The sequence below is a fragment of the Nothoprocta perdicaria genome, unplaced genomic scaffold, assembly GCF_003342845.1.
Source record: "Nothoprocta perdicaria isolate Ctin4 unplaced genomic scaffold, notPer1 scaffold_1, whole genome shotgun sequence".
NCBI classification, from domain to species: domain Eukaryota; kingdom Metazoa; phylum Chordata; class Aves; order Tinamiformes; family Tinamidae; genus Nothoprocta; species Nothoprocta perdicaria.
Window position 1 is genome coordinate 5,686,951 of NW_020454093.1, and position 20,255 is coordinate 5,707,205.

The window sequence follows — 20,255 nt, forward strand, 5'->3', positions numbered from 1 at the left end:
TCTATTTTTTTTTCTAAATATTCTTAAAGAGATTTAATGATCAAAAGTCACTGTGACCTCAGTTAGAATTTCAGAGGAGCCAGCTGTGCTCTCCTGTTCTAGGGCCATTTCCATTTGCCTTGCAGTTCAGTTCATGCTTCCATCTGAAGATGAGCAGCATGACAGTAACTGCAGTCCTGGCTTTGCTTGTTGGGGCAAATCAGCACTCTGCTCAACTCTCATGGGAAAAAACATACCTAGGCATTTTGCATTTTGTCTATTGCTTTTCTTAATTTTGGCCTTTTTTTTTTTTTTTTTTCTTTTTATTTGAGAAAGGACAATCCTGTCGTCTTTTTTTTTTTTTTTCCCTTTGGAAAACAACACTATCAGCAGAAAATGAAGCACATTTTTAGAAAAAAAACTATCAAATGTAAGTAGCAATGTCATAGATTTTTATCCTCACCTTGCTCTTTTGGGGGTGGGAAGATCTGTTCTTCCTTTCTTTCTGCAGTCTAACATCACTTTTTCCATACTTGCTTAGTTTTAGGCCCACAGCTCCTCTTAATTATAGTGTTAGGTTTTCATAGGATTTCCCTACTCTTTACAGAAATGTTGAAAAACCTGTCTGTATCTTTTGGCATTTTCTTTTAATGATATACCTCCAATTATATTAAATTGTGAGAAAAATAGAGATGGAAAGGTTTTGCTTGACTTCTAGTTCTTGTTCTTCATACCAAAATAAAGCCCATCCAGCCTGTTCTCAAGTGTCCTCAACAGCAGGAACGTAAGGGGTTCTCTCACTGAAATATTTGGGGCAGCATTTCATGTTCCAGTAGACATCACCACTAAAAGCTTTTCATGATATGTCATTTAATCTTCATTTTAGACAAATCACATCCCTTTGTGATACACAATAGACAACTTCTTGTTGTCCATTTTTGGACGTTGTTGTTGCCAGGAGTCCTGGTCTAATTTTCTGGAGTGAACAGTCCTGTGACAAATTACATGAGGATCTACCAAGTTAAGGAACCTAGGGCCCTACACAACCCTGAATTCAGACACCAGAAATTCCTGATTCCATTGAACCATTAAAAGTTTATGATCTTTCACCAGAAGCACAGGAGTGCTGTGTGCTGACTCTTCTGTGGGTCAGAGACTCTTTTCTTCTAAGAATCGATCTTTGTAACTTCTGTCCCTTCTCCACGTTTCTTTGTAAGGAACAGAGATCAAGGAAGATGAGACCCAGATGGGGAGCTGAAAATACAGCACCAAAAAGTCCAGTTCTTTCCATGGATATCTTGCCACCTCCTTCCTCTTTAGGCATGCTGTACCAATAGGGGAGTTTCAGTCTGCAAATAGCAAATAGGGAGAGCTGTTATTCCATTTCATTTCTTTTCTTTTCATCTTCCACTTATATTTTGGTGATTGATTGGAATATAATGTCCCTCACTGTTCAGTTCTTTTCTTCTTCTTTATTTTTATTTGCATTTACCTGAGAAGGGGCTTCAGGGCATCTACACTACACAGGCCTCTTGTGCTTAAAGTACATGAACTAACATTGCTGCTCCCCTGTTGGTTTTACTTTGCAGAGTGGATGCTGTTGTTGGCTACAGATTCAAATGTCATCTGGGTTTGCACTCTTCCAGCTTATGATTTCATCTTTGCAAATGCTGAGTTTCAGAAGTCTGTTTATATGCTCTGTAAACTGAAATGTTCAGCTTGAAATAGTTTCAGACATTAAACTCTAATCAAAACATTTTATGGTTGAATTACGTCCGCTTCCACTGTTATAAAAATTCTACTAATGAAATCGCATCTTTGTATTTAAGACTACATCCCTAAAGTTTGCTCCTTCATGTATTCCTTTCATCTGGACAAGCCAACCACATTCAGGGAGCAGCACTTAAGGGTCTTAAAAGGCACACGTTATTTCTGGATCAAATCAAACGGAATAATGCCATTAGCATTAGCGTTGCCATTTCCATGAGAGACATAATATGTGGAATTTGTAAGTTCAAGTCAGTTGCATCTTCTAATTTGGTAAATGCACATCCGGCAAATTCCAGGGTTAATCCAACATCACAAAATGAGGGACCGTTGATATTTTGAATGCCTCAGTGGGTAAAATAGTGACAGGAAAAAGTTCGGCCCACTTAGGGCTTCATCCAAGTGCTGCTACATGGATTGGAAAAGCACCCATTGACTTCACCGGGAACTGGATGAGGCTCCGAACATCAATAAAATCAAAGAAGTCTCACAGAGAATCGGCCTATCTGGCACACATTTAAAAAAACGATTGTAAATTTTGAAAATGAGTCGTCTTGCGATGTAGGCCAATTGGTCAGCTGCAAACTTGGCACGGCTGTGGAGCATGTGTCCTGGGCAGCGCGCAGGAACACCATGTTCTTGCTCGCTTTGGAGCGCTTCGGAGGATGAAAAAAAAAGGACTCAACCCAATGCTGAAGACTGAACGCGAAATAAAGGAGCTGAATACAGAACTCGACAAATGCTATACAAAGGTGAAGCTTGATTTGGATGGAAATAGGAAATTTCCGCAAAGCTGAAACGTTTTATAAGGCAAGTGTTCTGCTTTGCTGTGTGTCTTGGGGAAAAAAAAAAAAAATTCACAGAATTCTCTGGCAGAAGCTGATGGAATTTGACCTTTATATCAATGCACTGTAGAAATCAGGCAGAATTCCTGAAAAATAAAACCACCAAGTATGTAATTTTCATCCTTTAACCATCTGTGGAGAGAGTCAATCTCATCCAAAGAAAGGAGAAACTACTGATCCCAAGGCATCCAAAATGCTATGCGGAAATGTTACGGCGCTATCTGCGAGTAAAAGCATGATTTTGCATGATTTTTCTAGATGGTGGTTTTAAAGCCTAGCACAGAGGGTACACGCTCCATAAAGAACATGTAGACTGTAAATTGCATACAAAAGACAGGCCAAAAACGGCAATAGAAGATTGTGGTTGATGTAATGTGCAAATAGGGCACAACACATGCACACTTAGGCTTGAAAGAAGCCACTGCAAAACTGGTTTTGATTGCCTCTATTTCCCACAAAGGAAGCTTCTCATGCTTAGAAAGCAGGAGGAATATCATTAACGGCAGTGGAGCTACACCACAATAAAAGGAGTGTGAGGTTCGTATCTGTACCATACTGCTAAGCCATAATCTCAGGAGACTTTGAGTCTAGCATGCTGGTAACTCGTCATTCTGCAATTACAAAACAGCAAAGGGTGCTTTGGAATGTCTTTTAGTTGGTCATGTCTTTTATGTCTTGATGAGGGCACTGCCTTGCTGAAATGACATGTCACAACACATGTGATTCCTCACCAAATATCGCCTATCGGGAGCTGGGTGCCTGCTGCTCTCCTGCAAGTGCATCTCTCCAAGGAAAGTTATGTCTTGAAGAGTAGGTTTGCTGTTGCAGAATTTGCTTTTCCAATTAAGATGCTAAAACACATTGTATTAAAGCCATATGATGCAATTTTAAACTGGCATTCAAATCTTGGGACCTTAGAACCCTGAATTTTCTCTGCCTTTTGTTTTGTATTTTACTTCTAGCTGTTGCACATGGCCTGGGGTTCGTACCCTCACCTTCTGTTCCCCCACTGGCTCTAAGTGGCCTTCGTGCCTCTCATCCACCAAGACTGAGCTTAGCTAGAACAGAAAAATACATGAAAAGATCTTTTAGGGGTCATTTTAAACCTGCCCTTTTTGCTAATTTGAGGTCTTTTTTTTCTCAGTGATAGAAATTGACTGACTGTAGCTTAAATGGACTCGTGGATGCTAATGGTCCATTTCCCCCTCGGTTTCTATGGAAATGGATGTCAGCCTAAAGCAGGGGAAATGATTTTAAATACATACTTCATAAAAGCCGTCACCTGCCTGATGTCGTCTTTCCCTCAAACATGACTCAAAAAGGTTTCTGATAGCAGCAACAAAGCACGATTGATGGGTTTCAGCTGTTAGGTGAGGACTGGCAGCTAAAATGCACTTTTCAAACATGCACAAAATAAAATTCCAGCTCTGCTGGCTTCCAGATCATGTTTCCTATGAAATGCAGTAATTCAGCACATCAAGTAGTGTGCATTAGAAGTGGGATGGGAGAAAGACGTACTACCATCGTGGGATATGATTACTTTTCTCTTGCTTTCAGTATTCTTATAATAGCAAGATGTGAAGGAAAGGAGGAGAAAATATGAAATGTTATGAATCTCCTGTTAAAGGGAACTTTGTGAGGTGTCCTGGCTGTAAAGTCTAACAAAACATTTCTTCCCTATAAAGGTATTTGCAGCCACATTTCCTTCAGAAAGGGTTGCGGTTTTTTTTCAGTTTCTGGCAGAACCTTTCAATCAATAGATACCAGTAACTGCATAACTGAGAGCAAAATCTATCCCAAATACATAGCTAAGTGTAGAAGGGCTTTTCATTCTTGCTGTTGTTCGCAGTGTCTCAAATCCTCATTACATTACAGTTTCCTTGTTTTGGTGCACAGTCCCAGAATATAGCCAGCAGAAGATTAAAAGAACATAGAAGTGATTTTGCTTCATTGAAAAAATCCCATCTTTTGCTCTGGTATGTGTGCGTGTGCACACGCATGACCTTGCACTCGTAAAATCCTGAAGTAGGATAACAGGGAATGAAAATTTACAAAGATTAATATGACAAAATCACAGAAGTCACTGTTCCTCTTTTCTAATTAACTTTTCTGGCGCAGTTTGTGGAGGTAGAGAACACCTGTGCTGGCATGTGTGCTGTTTCAGCATGTGTTGGAACATTGCCACCCTCTTGTTTTCATGACTCTGCGATGGCTTCTCCCGTTGGCCATCACCCAGGTCCGGGTTATTTGAGTCAGATGTCATCTAACATGCACCGTGCACGTCTAATACCTTTGTAGCTCGGCTTACTGCAGGGTCTGAACTGACTGTGTAGCCTCTGAGAGGTTTAACATATCGCACGTTTTGCACAGAGCGCGACCTGGGGATTCCACATGTGGTTCTCATCATCCGAGGTCCTGCCCTTCATGCCTCTCTCATTGCATACTTCGTCCATCCACACCATGGATCAAGTCACAGCATATTTTATTGAGAGAGGGGCACCGACCAGTTTGTACCTGGTTTAAGCAGCTGACTTTACACAGATCCTAATGCAAAGGGCTGTCTGAATCTGTCACAATCTGTCACAACAATTTTCTCTGAAAAAGATCTTCCTTCTGGAGCAACTCCCACCTGGAAGAGTGATACCCCTTCATGGGGCAACTTTGGATTTTCAGATTCACTGAAAATGCATTTGAAAGAAAATCCTTTCCTTTTTGAAAGTGGGAAAGAGAATGATAACTTTCTTTCTTTCTTTCCCAAATTCTGTTGTGCTATCTGAGGTAATGCTTCTTTATGTAAGCCACAGTCCCTCGTGAGATCACACTTGTCTTGCTGAGCTGCTCGGATATGTCACAAGATTCTCTGATCACAGCACTGCAGAGAAAACTAAGTCACAGGGCATGAACATGCATGGCAGCTCTCAGATCAATCATATTTGGCAGAGGTGAGAAAAGGAAGGATTTCACTGAAAACTAACATTTCTAACATAGTCCCAAAAATATAAATATTACTCAAACCCCCAATTTTCTATTGAAATGAAGTTTGGACAAAGTGTTTGGGGGGTGGAACTTCCTACCAGTCACATCTGAAAGGCTAGCACTGCTCAATGCTGCTGGTGGCAAAGTATTTGGTTGCTACTTTCGTACAGATGGCTGCATAACATTCACAGAAGGAATGAATCGAGGAGCCAGTTTTTCAAAATGTCATCTTCTACATATGTAAGTGCAAATGGGTCCCTGCTTATGACTTGTGCATGCAAATGCTAGACCTAGCATCAGCAGCAGATTAAGTTTGGGCACTAGCCTACAGATGGACACGTGTGGTGCAAATTTATTGTGTTCAAGGGAACAACAGCTACAGACTCCTTTAAAAGGGTGGTCTCTGTGTTTGAGTGCCTACCCACAGCTACACAGAGCTGTGGGGGTAAACAAAGTTACTGCTATACTTTTCTGTAAGGAATTTTTTCATCCTCAGGGTTTGTTCTTCCTACTCTCTTTTCCAAGGTTTTGGTACCTTTTGCTAAGACTTTGCATTGCAAAAACCAAGCAGGCTTTTTAAATTGCTATCAGAATGGGCTGTCAAAACCTAGTGACTTAGCTCTGCAAAAGGCTTTGCAGGGGGAAAACGTGCTGAGTCCATATTAGGAGACCAGCTTATTTAAAAACATGCTGTGGTATCTTTATCTTTGTATCTGTCATTAATGATGCATCTTTGTTTGGCTGGGAAGTTACCTTATTTGTGTTTCTGGTTAAATATAGTTCTGATGTGACGCATTTTTTTTTTTCAGTCTACATATTGCTGAAAATAGATTTTGCACCAGAATAGCAAAGACTAAGAATTTCAGGCCAGATTCTCAGCAAGTCTAAACTGGCTCCATTGACTTCTATACGGAGCATTCAGTCATACTCAGACTGAAAATAAACAGCTTCATTGAGACTCCTAGTGATTTGGTATAGTGTTAAACTGTTAACAGGCTACTATACATAGTCATGCAACTGCAAATGTGCTAACTGGACATGCATCAGATATCGCAGTTGAAAGTTTTACTCACTGCTTCACTGAACAGGAGAAAAATAGCGAGGTTTCACTCTTATTAGGAGTAACAGCAGTTCTTCAAATAGTGTCACTGGTGCTTTTGCCTGACTGATTTTGCTTAGTATTTACATTTCAGTGTGAAATGTCACAAACCTTCCCTTTCCCCAAGCACATCACTTTCCACACCTTAGTCGTGGATTTAATTCAGTTTGTCGAGGAAGGCACAAAACACCTCATTTTTAGTCCTTACACGTTCGTTGTAGCAGTTCATTGGTTGGCTGTTTGATACCAAGAATGTTAGCATAGGCGAAGTAAGCTTCATGGAAAGTACTGTGTTTCTGAAAAAAAAAAACCAGCAAGTTTTCTGCCAGTAAAGTCATATGACCTTGAGATTAGTAAATTCAAGACTTGTTCGTATTGTAATGTGTAATGCAGCAGGTCTGATTTCTGTGCTGGGCATATAATTTCTAAGATAAAACTCATTTGATACAAGCATCATATCATGATACAAGCATCCTTTTGCAGAGTATCTACAAAAGGAGTAACCGTATCCAAGGACCCTCAGCTATTTAGAAGGGGCAACAGACTAACGTGAATTGATCGTGAAGTCACCAAATGCCAGCATCAGGTGCCAAAATGTCAAATACCAAACTCAGATCAGGTTTCCTGGGCGTTTAAGATATGAGGAGGACACCAATCAGGCAGCATTGTGCAGACAGACATGTTCTTAGAGAGCAAGGGTTGCTGCTCCTCTCTCCCGTGCCGTCGCTCCGGTGTGGCCGCCGCAGGAGCCCTGGAGTCGGGGTCCCATTTCGGCCCGCGCGGCCGTCCCGTGTCCTGCCGCGGGTCGGGTTCCTTATGGGCAGATCTGGAAGTGACAGGTGTCCTGGAGAAACTGTTACCATCCAGATTGTTAGAATTCAAGGTCTTTGACTCACAGGTGGCTATAAATGGCTTCGGGGCAGTTTCACAGTGAAGCACTTGTAGGAAGGTATAGAAGAATGACGTTCTGAGATAAACATGACATACCTCTTGCGGGGGGGGAGGGAAAGCCTACGTGGAATGTACAGAATACATGGATCTGTAGGGTTTTCTTTCTAACAGCAGATATATTATTCCTGTCACAATTCTTCAAATATCACAGAAGGAATCACAGAATATATGTGCATGAATCATATGAAAATATGGGAAGGAAACTAATGCTGACGCCTGAGAGCTTGAGCTGAGCTAAATGAGCAGCTTTAAAGAGGTTATTTCTCCTTTGCTGGGTTAGGATTTCTACCATTCTAATCTTTGGACTATAAAATAAGAGGCAAATGCAGATATGTGAGATTACAGTTGGTGATGACAGAAACTGAGGCTTGGAAATGTGGAGCTGAAATTTAGGCTGCACATAATTTTCTTTTGTTGTATTTCCACTTTGACTTGAAAGCACAAAAATATCACGTTTGGTTCTTGAAGTGTGAGAGGGATTTCCTCTCTGAGATGAGAGAGGAAACTGAGCCAAAATCTTTAGGTTCCTACTATCGGCCTTATCTTCCTACTTAGAGCAACTGCAGATTATCTAGTCCTTGCCTTTCGCTCAGTCGTGTAGCTGCTACTGCATCGTGCCTCTAGCTACAAAGCAAACAGTGCTCTCCTCTACCTGGTGCTGGGCTTTCTGGAAGACACCATCACCCCACATTCGGCACCAACACTTTATAGGCCCTGTATTCAGTCCCAAAACAGCAGTCCCCTTTATGTTTTCCATACTCCTGCAGCTCTTTGGAACTTGTTCCTGGGAGCGGAATGCAGACTAATAAAATTCTGGAGTATGTGAGGTTTATAAATAAATTAAGATACTCTTACCCTAAATACATACAAGGACTTGATATTTGCCTACACAAACTATAGGCATGCACATATACCCCTCACCATCTCTTTATGGAATTGTGACTTCTTTAAATAGTCTATCCTTTCCTAGGATACATGCAAATACCACTAGGATGAAGCTTTTTCTATTCGTGGCATGTATTGTTCTGCCTTTTAGTAAACACGACTTGAAATCACATATTCAGATGCTTAGTGAAGCCACACGGGTGAGAAGATGCCCACAGCAGACTTCAGCTTTTCCCAAAGAGTTCAACAAGCTTCTCTGATAGAAGTGTTGCTAAAACTGATCCTATGTCCAATTTTTTAAGTATTTTAATAAAAAGGAACTAATCCTATTCCCATCAAGCATCCTCACGCATATCAAGTATAGAGTTAGCTCTATGCAGATCTTGCCTTTGTGGAACAGGACCAGTATTGCTTATTTTCTGGTTACAGTCCCACATGTACTTTAGCCTTTATAGATACTTATAGACAAGTCACTTTATAGATTTAGAAATAGAAAAAAGAAAATGTCCAAATTACAGATATAGTAATCAGTTGAATGATAAGCTGACTTTTAATGTATCATAGGTGGAATAAATAGAAAGGTTCTTTCTGTGTGAGAGATAGATATTTATCCTAAGTACTTTTTTTGAATACGTTGTTTTAAGTCAGAAACACGGAATGTCCCATCTGTTCAATCTGTTATTTTCCTAATGGTGATTATAGATCCTGCTACATAAGGTCTTGGGGATACTACTGCAGGGCACGGGAAAGGCAGAATGAAACCACTGCATGTTGGAGAGTGGCAATCTGGACACCTGTGTATAGGTTACAGTGCCAGACAGGTTTAGGGTGCAGAAAGATGTAAAATCCATGCCTGTTCACTCGGGCTTTGTGCACACAGAGATATTCCTGTTAGAAACAAGCATTCACTATAGTCCGGGTTGTTCCGAGTACCTGTACTTTGAATGAATGTAGGGCCTGCGTTGTGTCAGCGGAGATGGAGCTTTGCTGCATCTCCCCTCCCACTGCAGGGTATTGTACAACATAATCTATTGCTGCCAATATTTCTTCCAGATTTGCTACTGTTTCTTAAGGAGACACTTCTCTGTTCATTTTTTTTTTTTTTCCCCTTTGGCTTTGATCCCATCACCAGGAGTTCCATTTTCTGACTGTAGCAGAAGACTGCCACAAAATATGTTCAGCTTTCAGGACACGTAGCATGTGTGAATCCATCAAGCTTGTCAGGTAGGAGAATAGGGATTCAATAGGTTTAAATAGATGCTATAAATACTACTAACAAAAAGGCTGTTCATATTTTAAAAGTTGATTTGAAAAATGCCTATGCTTTTCTGGCACTCAAAAGTAGCATTTAATCTAGAATTAGAATTTCTATGCAAAGTGGACTAATGCCCATTCTTTTTAATAAAGAGCAACTGTAAGTTGTGGAGTTTTCTCCACTAAAGAAACAGATGACAGAGCAAGATATACTAACCAGCCAACGAGAAGATGGCTTTTTACAATTTGGCTCTTCAATAGAGTTTGGAAAAATTCCCAATGCAAATATGATGGCCAGAGGCCAGAAGCAGAGCTAATCGAGAGGGGTGGGAACCAGACTGTGGAATGAAACAGGACAAAAAAAAAAAAAAAAAAAAAAAAGATGTAAAATTTGTTGTGGAGTGAATTCTTAACCCCCAAAGTTTTTTTTTTCCTTTGTTTTGTTTATTTTTCAGTGTGTTAATTTCAGTGTCATCAAAATGCCTCATTACAATTTGATTTTTTTAGTAAAAAATAAGATGTTCAATGAGAAGTACAGTTGTTACAGTAGAAAACTGCAGAAACATTGAAACATTCTGCTTTCATTAAATTTATATGATTTTACAAAAGAAAATGTTCAGTTAGAAAATGCCCGTCTTCTCTAATATCCACTGTGCTGGTAATCATTTTCTCTTCTATACTGCAAAAGCCAGAAGGCACAACATGACTTCCTAACTAACATCTCCTTTTTATTTCTGAAAAAAAAAAAAAAAAAGAAAACCAAAAACCTTGGGAGTTGCCTGATCTTTGCATTAGTAAATTATAAACCAGCTCCAAACGCTCGTTCTTCTTTCTCTTTATCTTATCAATTGATTTCTACTTGCTAGAGTAGCTATTGTAAGTCAGCATGCCTGAGCTTTTACAAGCTCATCCATCACAAAACCATTACCCATAACTAACACAATAGCAAGATAATGCAGAGGAAGAGGAGTTGCTGCAACAATACAAGGCACTTGGCTTATGTGATCCATGATTTTTGTAATACTGAATTGCCCTGTGGAGCACCAGCTATCCAGAGCAATTGCTTCCAGAATAGTTTAGCTGTTCTACAACTAAGAGGTCTCTATGCCTCTCCGATTCTAGGTCATCCCAGTAAAACCTGTTTATAAAGGTATAAACAGGTGAAAGTCTCTTTATAAAGGCAAGAGAATGCCTATTGTTTGCAAGGAATGATGCTTTTAGTCTGCTTAGCTAACTTTAGTGAAATTAATGGGAATGGTGCATAGAAAGTATATATAAGCTCTGCTTGGAAAAAATAGATAGTCCTGAAGAACATAATCTGTTTGGTTGTAGCTGGCGCTTACAAATGCAAATAACCAAAGTGTTGGAGAATGGAGATTGAGGGTCCAGTCTCCACCCACTGATGTCCCACTCATGTTGGGGAGAGTGCAGGCAGACCCCAACCAGCACACTGTGCATCTTATTTCACTTTCCCAACTGAATGAGTAACAATGAATGGCTCGAGTCCCTGGTTTAGTCAGTTCTGAGGTAATGTGCAAAATTAGCCTGCTCCTCATGCCTGTCCACAGATCATTAAAGAACAGCTACATGAAATTCAGTTGCAATGAACAACTCTTTGGGGACTGAATCTACACAACTTACCCGGCTAAATGAATGAATCTAACTATCCATCATGACAGAAACCCTGGACTGCAGATCTCCACAGAAATTCCTGCCATTTATATCAATGGCAGGTACATATGTATTAGTGCTGCTCAAAGTACTTTGAATCTCTTTCAAATCTTCCACTTGAACTGACAACTCGAGTTGCACATTGCTTGCACGAGGGTCTTAAGTTTTCAAAGAGACTGACCACAAGAAGACCTAGTTTGACGTTTCTTTTTCACATGTTTTTCACCTGCGCTGCTTGCCATCTCCCACTTAAGTGATATTTTTTGCCAAATAACCCATTCACTCAAGAAATTTCCCAAACCTGTTAAAAATATACTTAAAACTATTATAGACCTCAAATGTTTTGTTTTTCACCATCTATGACATTTCAAACTGATTTTCTGCTTTAAAATGAGACCAGCACCAAAGTAAAATTTTGGTTATGTTTCTAAGCCAACATAGCACTTTCTAGTCATACCTCCAAGTTTTTCAGTCATTTTTATTTATGCTGAATGAGTTATTAGATCTTTAGTAACCCAGTACTGCCAGTTTCTCACCATTCCTTATCTACTCAATGTAGTTCTTAATGCAAAATTGCAAAAGAAGCATGAATGATGCATTCACTCAGCCAGTCACATCCATGTGAGGTCTTGGTAATGTATTAATGTAACTTCTACTCAACACGTATTCCTTGCTTTTTTTTTTTCATTGCAATAGCAATAGTTAAGCAGGATTTGGGTGTTCTTTCATTAAAACTCATTGGGATTTTTTTGGGGGAAAGAAATATAATATCAGACTACTTGATGTAAGTGGAAACTGGATTTTGGAAATGCTGCGAACAACTAGATGAGGTTTGTTGGCCATTAGAAATGCTTAGCATTTGTTTTAGTAGGGAACAGGATGACAATGTGAGAACTGTTGATACAGAAATGGATAGAATATAAAGTGTTCTTCCTCACCTCATGTCATACATGAATTATTAACATTCCTAAAAATTTCTCTCTCCCTCAATCATCTTGTGTTAATGCAAGAATACTGGGTGCTTTTTTTGTGTGTTTTTTTTTAATGCTTTCCTTTTATGCAGTCCCCAGTAAGGGTCTTAGCTGTCAAAAGGAAGAGATCATGCCAGCAGTTAATTGCAAGTACAAGAAAGTTTCTTGCTTTAGAGAGAGAGATTCAAGTTCCCAAACCTATTCTGTGCTGCATAACGTTGACTCTGGTACACAACTCAGTATACAGAAAGTAAAAAACATACCCTAATCCTGAACTTCCCAAAAAGTTATAAAGTAACCTTCCCTTCCAAGAAAGATCCTCGAGGGGAAAGGTTTATTGCAGTTTCTCTACTGTCAGCAGACGCTTGTGACAAACGCTGGCAGAAGGCACGTCATTACTCCTTCCCATCCCATACGTGGATGAGTGCTAACCCTCATGGCCATCAGTTATTACAGTAACACGAGTGACAAATCCACATGGCTGATCAGAAGCCTGCTCACACTTTTAAATCTGGCAGTGTGTCCAGCAGTACTGGAGAGCGCCAGAACCTCCTCTGCAAGGCTCATCTAGTGTCAAAAGTCTTTTGACATTGCACAGAGTGAGGGCTCTTGTCCTGAACATACCGATTAGCAGCTCTGCTATGCTCAGGTCAGTGGTTCTGTTCAATTCAGCCTCCTTTTCTTGGGAAGTTTCCTCAGTGCTATTGAGCCGATAATGCTAATCACAGTGAATTGCAAGAGGTTGAACTCCCTGTGCCACGTGCGTTAGGTGTCCCTGCTTTGAGCAGGGGGTTGGGATTAGATGATCTCTAGAGGTCCCTTCCAACCTCAGCCATTCTGTGATTCTGTGAAACTGTGCCACTTCTCAGGGAGAGAGGGTAGTTCAGCAAACCGTTTGAGCTGGGACCTACTGAGCTAAGAGCCAGCCTTCACTGAGCAATTCCACGCAGTTACTCCCTATGCATGATTTACACTAAGTTTCTTCATTAGGGGTTTTTACACAGGACAAAAAACTCAACGGAGAGCTGTCAACTAGAACAGGACCTCAAGATTATCCCTCACGTTAATGCAGGTCTGGATTTAGCCACTTGGGCTAAGTTTCCGTTTGCTGTGGGACAGCACTGGGCTCACGGGCTGAGGCAGCCCTCTCCTCCCTCTCTGAGCCCTCCTCTCCTCCCTCTCTGAGCCCTCCTCTCCTCCCTCTCTCAGCACAGGTGACATTGATGTGCTCAGGGTTGCTCTGCTCCGCAGCCCGGCCCTGCACGGTTCTCCTCGAGCGCCAGGCGAGAGGGCATCCGAGCGGTGGCTTCTCTCCCTTTGTGGCTTTCCTATCAGCTGCCAGCAGTTGCCCGCTGGCCTCAGCACACGCCTCGCTGGCAGTCAGCAACACGTCTCCAGTCTAACACTGCTGCTTATCTCCACCGGCAGCAACGGCAGCTGGTTTCCCAATCCAGCTGCAATCAAATGGGTCGTTGATCAGGTCATATAATCACATATTATGAGACACACATACGTCTGTCAGCAGTTAATGGCTGACAGACGCTGCGGGTGCTGCCACCGTTCAGAGGGCAAGTGAACGCAGCAAACCCCAGCCCATGGCTCCATCCATCATTCCTTGTTTCCTGCATTCACACTGGAGCCCGGCACCTGCCCTCTGAATCATCCTTCTTCCTCAGCCTGCGTTGACTCTTATTCCACACAAGTAAGAGTTATTGCCTGACCCGTTTTCCTCAACTGTCCTTGCTCTCTGAAAGCTTTCCCTAAGACTGAATATTTCTCTTAGTGTCTCCTGTAAGGGGTACTAAGTAGTTCCCTAAACAATCCAGTGTTTAAATAAGGAACACCAAATATCTCTGAAGTCAGATGTGGACATGAGATTTCTCACTTGGGTCAGATTTGCTTTGTACCTGTGGTTTCACATAAATAACAGAGTTTTTCTCTACTGCCCTTCTGTGCAGGATCGCAGTGCACAGCCCCACATCTGTCTGGTCTGAGCCATTGGCTGAGGCCTGGCAGCATCCAGCAATTCCTGCCCCTTCCTAATCATTCAGCAAGATAACCCAGTGCTTTGGCCCTTTTTCTTCAATTTTAGCCTGCCTTCACCAGTTTGCTCCATGGAATAGGCTCTGATCTTGTTCCCTGTATCTGCAGAAGCATTGCTGAGGACTCCAGGAGGCCACTACAATTTTGCTTGCTTAGCAGCAGTAGCCTTAAAGCCTGAGATCAGCCTAGGTAGAGTGAGTTAGAAGGACCTGTATTTGTGGAGGTAGAAAGAAGACACCTATATATGTTTTTATCTTTTGTAAGAAGGTTGCACACTAGTTCTGCTGTAATCATTCTAGACAGAACTGCAATAAGATCATAGCCCTGGCAATGTTTACATAATACAGTTTACAGGAACAGCTATAGGTATTTGCCAATAACTGTACCTATACTCACATGCCTTGGATCAATTTCCCATTCAGGCCGTGCCTCTCAGTGCTGTTTTAGTCCCATATCAAGGCAAGAGCCAGACTTTCTTGGGCACAACTCCTTCGTCCAGTTTTAACAACCAGGTAGGTGCCAGCCCGGCACATTTATCCAGGCTAGCATTCCCTCATAGCTGACTTTGGGACATGGCGCAGTTGGATGACAAGCATGGCATGTCTCTCCTTCTCCAGGCTGGTACAAAGCTAGCTCAAGCAGGCTGCCAAGCACATAAATATGATGGGACCATCATGGTAGGGAGTTTATCAGGATACTGCTTGCAATGATAGCGTGACACAACTTGCTGCAGACTGGTGCTACATGCTGGCTAAGAGCAGCTTGCAGCTAATTAGTCAAATTCCTTCAGGAAGCTAAGATCTCCGATCTTTGCTTATTTTATCCATGGCTCAGACAGAGTGCAGATTCATTTTTCTTCTGTTTTTAGGAAATGTCTCCTTCCACATACCCCTTAAGAAATCACCCCTAGAAGTCATCCTATGCACCAAATCCAGTTACAGTCCACTAGCAGACTTCACTCTCTGGGGAAAATAAGCTACCTGTTTCTTGCATGACCCATAGAATCCTGCCTATAACAAAACACACTTGAAAATATGAATACTATATGCTACCTCTATCTAATTGTGAATATTGTCATATTCTCTTCCATCCAGTTTGCAAAAAGTAATAACATTCCAGAGTAACGATCCAGAAACTTTAACAGCATTTGTATTTTCCTGTCTATACAGAAAAATCAGTTATCTGTATTGCTCACCACCAAGTTCGCAGGAAGCTACATTAAGGTGAAAGTAAGGATACATTGGTTCAACAAAAAGAACAACAGCAACAAAAAAAGCTATAGAAATGCTTATTATAGCCTAAGATCAAACCCTAGTCTTTGAATTTCATTGTACTCACAATGAAAAAATGCATTACTGGATCTTTTCTTATCAGAAGCAGCCTTCCCCTTTCCTGCTTTCTTGCTGCTCCAGGCTGCTTCCTAGGAGGCTAATGAACCCCAGCTGATTGTGACCCTTCCCAATCGACCTTTGGCTCTTTGGCCAGTAGCCCTAAGACCTTTTACCCTAGTCGTGCCCTGGCAATAGACCTTGTCACATGTAGTTAGCTCATGGTTCCTACACCATATTTGACACCATCGAATACTTTCAGCAAAAAAAATCCATAGATTCACTTTTAATTAATATCTGTGCTGCTAAAATTCAAGAGTTTGATTATTGATAGAGTGAGAATGTGAAGGGTTGCAAACAGAGTGGAGAAATCAGTTCAGGAGTTGTAATAATATATGGGTGGGAGAGGTTCCTGTTGTTTGTGCTGCACTAGGCATTGTCTTAGAATATTATAATATGCTTCCCATAACACATATGGTAACCATAATGTGCTGGTAGAGAGCTCTATCTATTTTGGTCACCGTTTCTGCTTGACAGCTCTCAAGATGGCACCAAATTATTCTTCTGATCTGAATTCCTTCTCAATTGCTTCTCAATTGTTGATTTGAGACATGTGAGAAGAGTTTCTCTACAAATGATATTGTCAGACAGCACAGGGAAGCATAGCCTAACTACATGTAGCTGAGATTTACTCTATGGAATCAAATTCATTAAGGGGTTATATAAAACCCACAAGTATCTGAGTTGCAGGTGTTTGAGCTGTGATGCATATAAACTGTGAATACATATAGTCAGTCAAGTTCCTACACAGGAGCAGTGAAGGTTCACATATTTCTTGAATGAAAGTACTACCTGTAAAATGTATATAACCATGTAAGTGTTTCCAATTAATATATTTTTTGAAATCAGAAATAGGATAAGAAATGTATCTTCTGAGGAAGCATGTGTTTGACTAAATCCTATAGCCTCTCAGAGGTCAACATTGACAAATGATGGGAGGTGCACACATCTGGAATTCAATATATTTCAGACTAGGAAAGAGTTCCAACAAACTTGAAGTAAAAACTTCAGCTCACAATATTCATCACATGAAAAATTGCCTATCTGACAGCAAAATGTGGTTGGTGTTTCACATGCATGCAGTCTGAGGTGCTATGGAAGGCATGATAGAAAATCTGACACAAATGTGGTGAGATTTCTAATGTAAAGTGAGAAAAGCTGTATTAGCGTAGAAAGCCCATACACACCATCATCAGTCACTGACAAGCTGTTGATAACCAGAAATGGCTTAAAAGGACTCCAAGGAGATCTTAGCCTTTCAGTAATACCAGTCATTTCAGAGCCCGGTCCCATTATAACACAGTGCACAGTAGCTAGCTACATTTTTCCCAATTCAGTATCTGAATATTTTTAGCATTGCTTGAATAAGATGGTTACAAAACTAGCTCCTCTAACGTAGCACTGTGAGGTAAATGCCACTTTCCTAGAGAATGTGAAAAACCTGACAGCATTAAGGGAATCTATCTATTTTTAAGAAACAGCTGAATTCGTTTGGAAGGCTAGAGTGGCAAAAAGCTTTGGCTAGTAATGCCTGAGCAGAAGGATGATATTTGAAGGACCTGATTCGGAACTCAAGATCAATAGAAGCTGCTAGCTAAGGGAAGTGAGAGGTAATAGCCTCTGATAGGTTGTGTAATAGGAAAAAGTAATTACTAAAAAGAAAAGCCAGGTACATGGAGTAACAGAAAGAAATCTGAATAATGTCTGGCTTTATGCTACCATTTCAATTAGAGCCATTGAATCACTGGACTTTTTTGGAGGGGAAGTGTGGAAGTGCAAAGGTGGAAAATACCATTGTCAAATGAGTAAAAAACAAAACCCAGAAGACTTTCACAAATGTCAATAGCGAATCTTTAAATAAGAAAACAAAGCAAGTGAAATATTAAGTAAATATTGCTATAACTGGCAGTCCCTCCTTAAATAGCACATCAGTCAATCACACTAGCCTATTTTTCCTGGGACAGCAGTAACCTTGGAACGCTATCTTACTTCTGTGTGCTAAAGCCATGCAATGCATATCAAAACACGCTGTGACGAACATAGTGAAGTGATTAGTCTTGAAGGAATGAAAGTTCCTGCTACGTTATCACAAGGTTGTGTTTCTGTTTGTTTGTCCACTGAGGATCTGGGAAGTAACTATCATTTGAACATCCCTCTGCTAGACCAGACTTCTGACTTGACACATCTGCTAAAAGTTTTACTCAATGGTATGTAAGGGTGTGTATCCCAGATCTTGCTTGGGTAATGGGTTGCAATATTGATTAATTAATATTCTGCAGAAAGACATGTGTTTCACTGTTAAATAAAATATAGATGCCAGCTGTGGTGACTTTTTATCTTCTCTGGCTGCAAAGAACACTAGAACACAGACTGAAGGTCATAGATTAATTTATTTTTTCTTTATTGCTAAGCAGTACCTTGACATATTCACGAAGGAAAGAGGAATCTTACTAATATGCAGGTTTTGTCAAGAAGCTTATAGGCAATACAGATGTTGCCCAGTGTTTTGACAGGGAATCACGTCATTCTTCCAGGATTCTGGGCTCTCAGCAGTTAAGACGTGGTAACTGCTTCTAATCGCTTGTTGCTTTCAGTTTCAAGGACAACAAACCCAGTGTCAGTGCACACAGATGAAATAAGATTCACAGACTAATAAATGCTTTTGTTTGCTGATGCTCTCAGCCCCTGAGTGCTCCTGTAGGACACTGCAAATATAGACCCTGAGTCATGTTATTGGCTTTCATAGCACGAGGGTAGGATTCCTCGTAGTGTTAAAGCCTTTCACAGTAAATGTCTATGCTATAAATTTTGATGTGCTTCCCAGCTGAATGGATACTTTGAGTGGAGACAGTCTGGCTGGAGCTAAAGTAGTTAGCTTTGATTTACCTCTTCTCTATTATTCAATCCTATGGAGAATTTTGAGTAGTGATATCAAGGCTTGTTGACTGGCTTCAGTTTATAGATTGAAATAAAAAAAAGTAACCTTGCTCACAATCATGCAACCTTATAATGATATTACTGGGATGAAGTAATGTGTAGATTTGTAAGACAGAGACAATGAAGCATGATGTTTGCAAATAAATCCATTGACAGATGAGTTTTTTCTTATTAATCATTCAGTGTGTGTGTTCTGTGCAAGTCTGTGAGGGGTTTCCAGTGATAGAAGAGTACTTGTGAAGAGTCTCTGTGTGTGTCATTTCTTAAGCACCATTTATATTTAGTCTGATTTATAATGTTTGGTTTGCATATGTTAGGCATATTGATAAAGTGCATCTCAGCTGGTGCTTTCCCTGCTGCTAAAAATTCGTGCTTTCCAGAAATCACAGCGTATTCCTCCTTGATACACTTTATGAGCTGCATATGTAGTGAGAGTTTAGTTAGCTATTAGCAGGCCTGAAATGGGTGAAGTGGAAGAAAATTTTCTAAAATCCTGTTCTGATACTTTAGATTCCTCTATAGATAATTAGGTGCTTTTGATATTACTGCCGAGATGATTGTGTGCATATTTATTGAGTTGTTTCCTATCTAACTAGCTAGCTAACTGTTCGAACCATTTCTATCTTCCTAACTAAGAAGCAAGCTATCATTTTTCTGAATGCCACCTTTGACAAATGGCTTTGAGATCATTATTAATGAGCTTGATTATCAATGATCAATTCATTAATCCTGTGCAAAGCCCCTCTGTTCTGTTACAAATCATAAGTCAATTTTAAAGAGTTATTAATAGTGGCACTTTTTTAGTACTGCACAACAAGAGGGGCAATCACTGCTGAGAAAAACGAAGGCAAAATTGTCCTGAGAAAAATCAGACATCCTAAAACTGCCTGGTTCCTGCGAGTGACATTACAGGGGCGAGCGGTTATCTATGTGGGAACCCAGAGGAGCATCCGAACAGGAATGCCCCTCAACTGTGCTGCCGTAAGATTTAGTTCCCCAAGCACATATTTTGTGCTCTACATATTTGTCGTGCTGTCTGGTGGCCCAAGGTTAAGCCAGAATTAGGTTATTTATATCCCGAATATTACTGTCACCCACAGCAGAGTTAAATACAGTTAAACCATATTTGGCAATTGCAATAGACACCAGGCACTCAAAGGAAAAATTCCAAGAAAAAGAGTGCTACGGAGGTGAAAAGCTGAGCTGTATCAACTGTTCCTATGTGTGTGTGTGTAATCCTATTTAAACTCTATAGGTGCATAAAACTGGGCAGGCCTCACAGATTTATCTGTTGTTATTGAGCATCTAGTCTTGCCATTCTGGGTCAGGCAAAACTCCGAATGACTCAAAGTGGAGCTTGAACTCATGTTCTCTGCCCTAGCTTTACTTTTTACTCTCCTTGCCCCAGCGAAGAACTAGTGTAAACAGGTAAATATGGGATTCTTAATGTCTTTTATTTATAAAGAAGTCTGTACGTGAATCACAATTT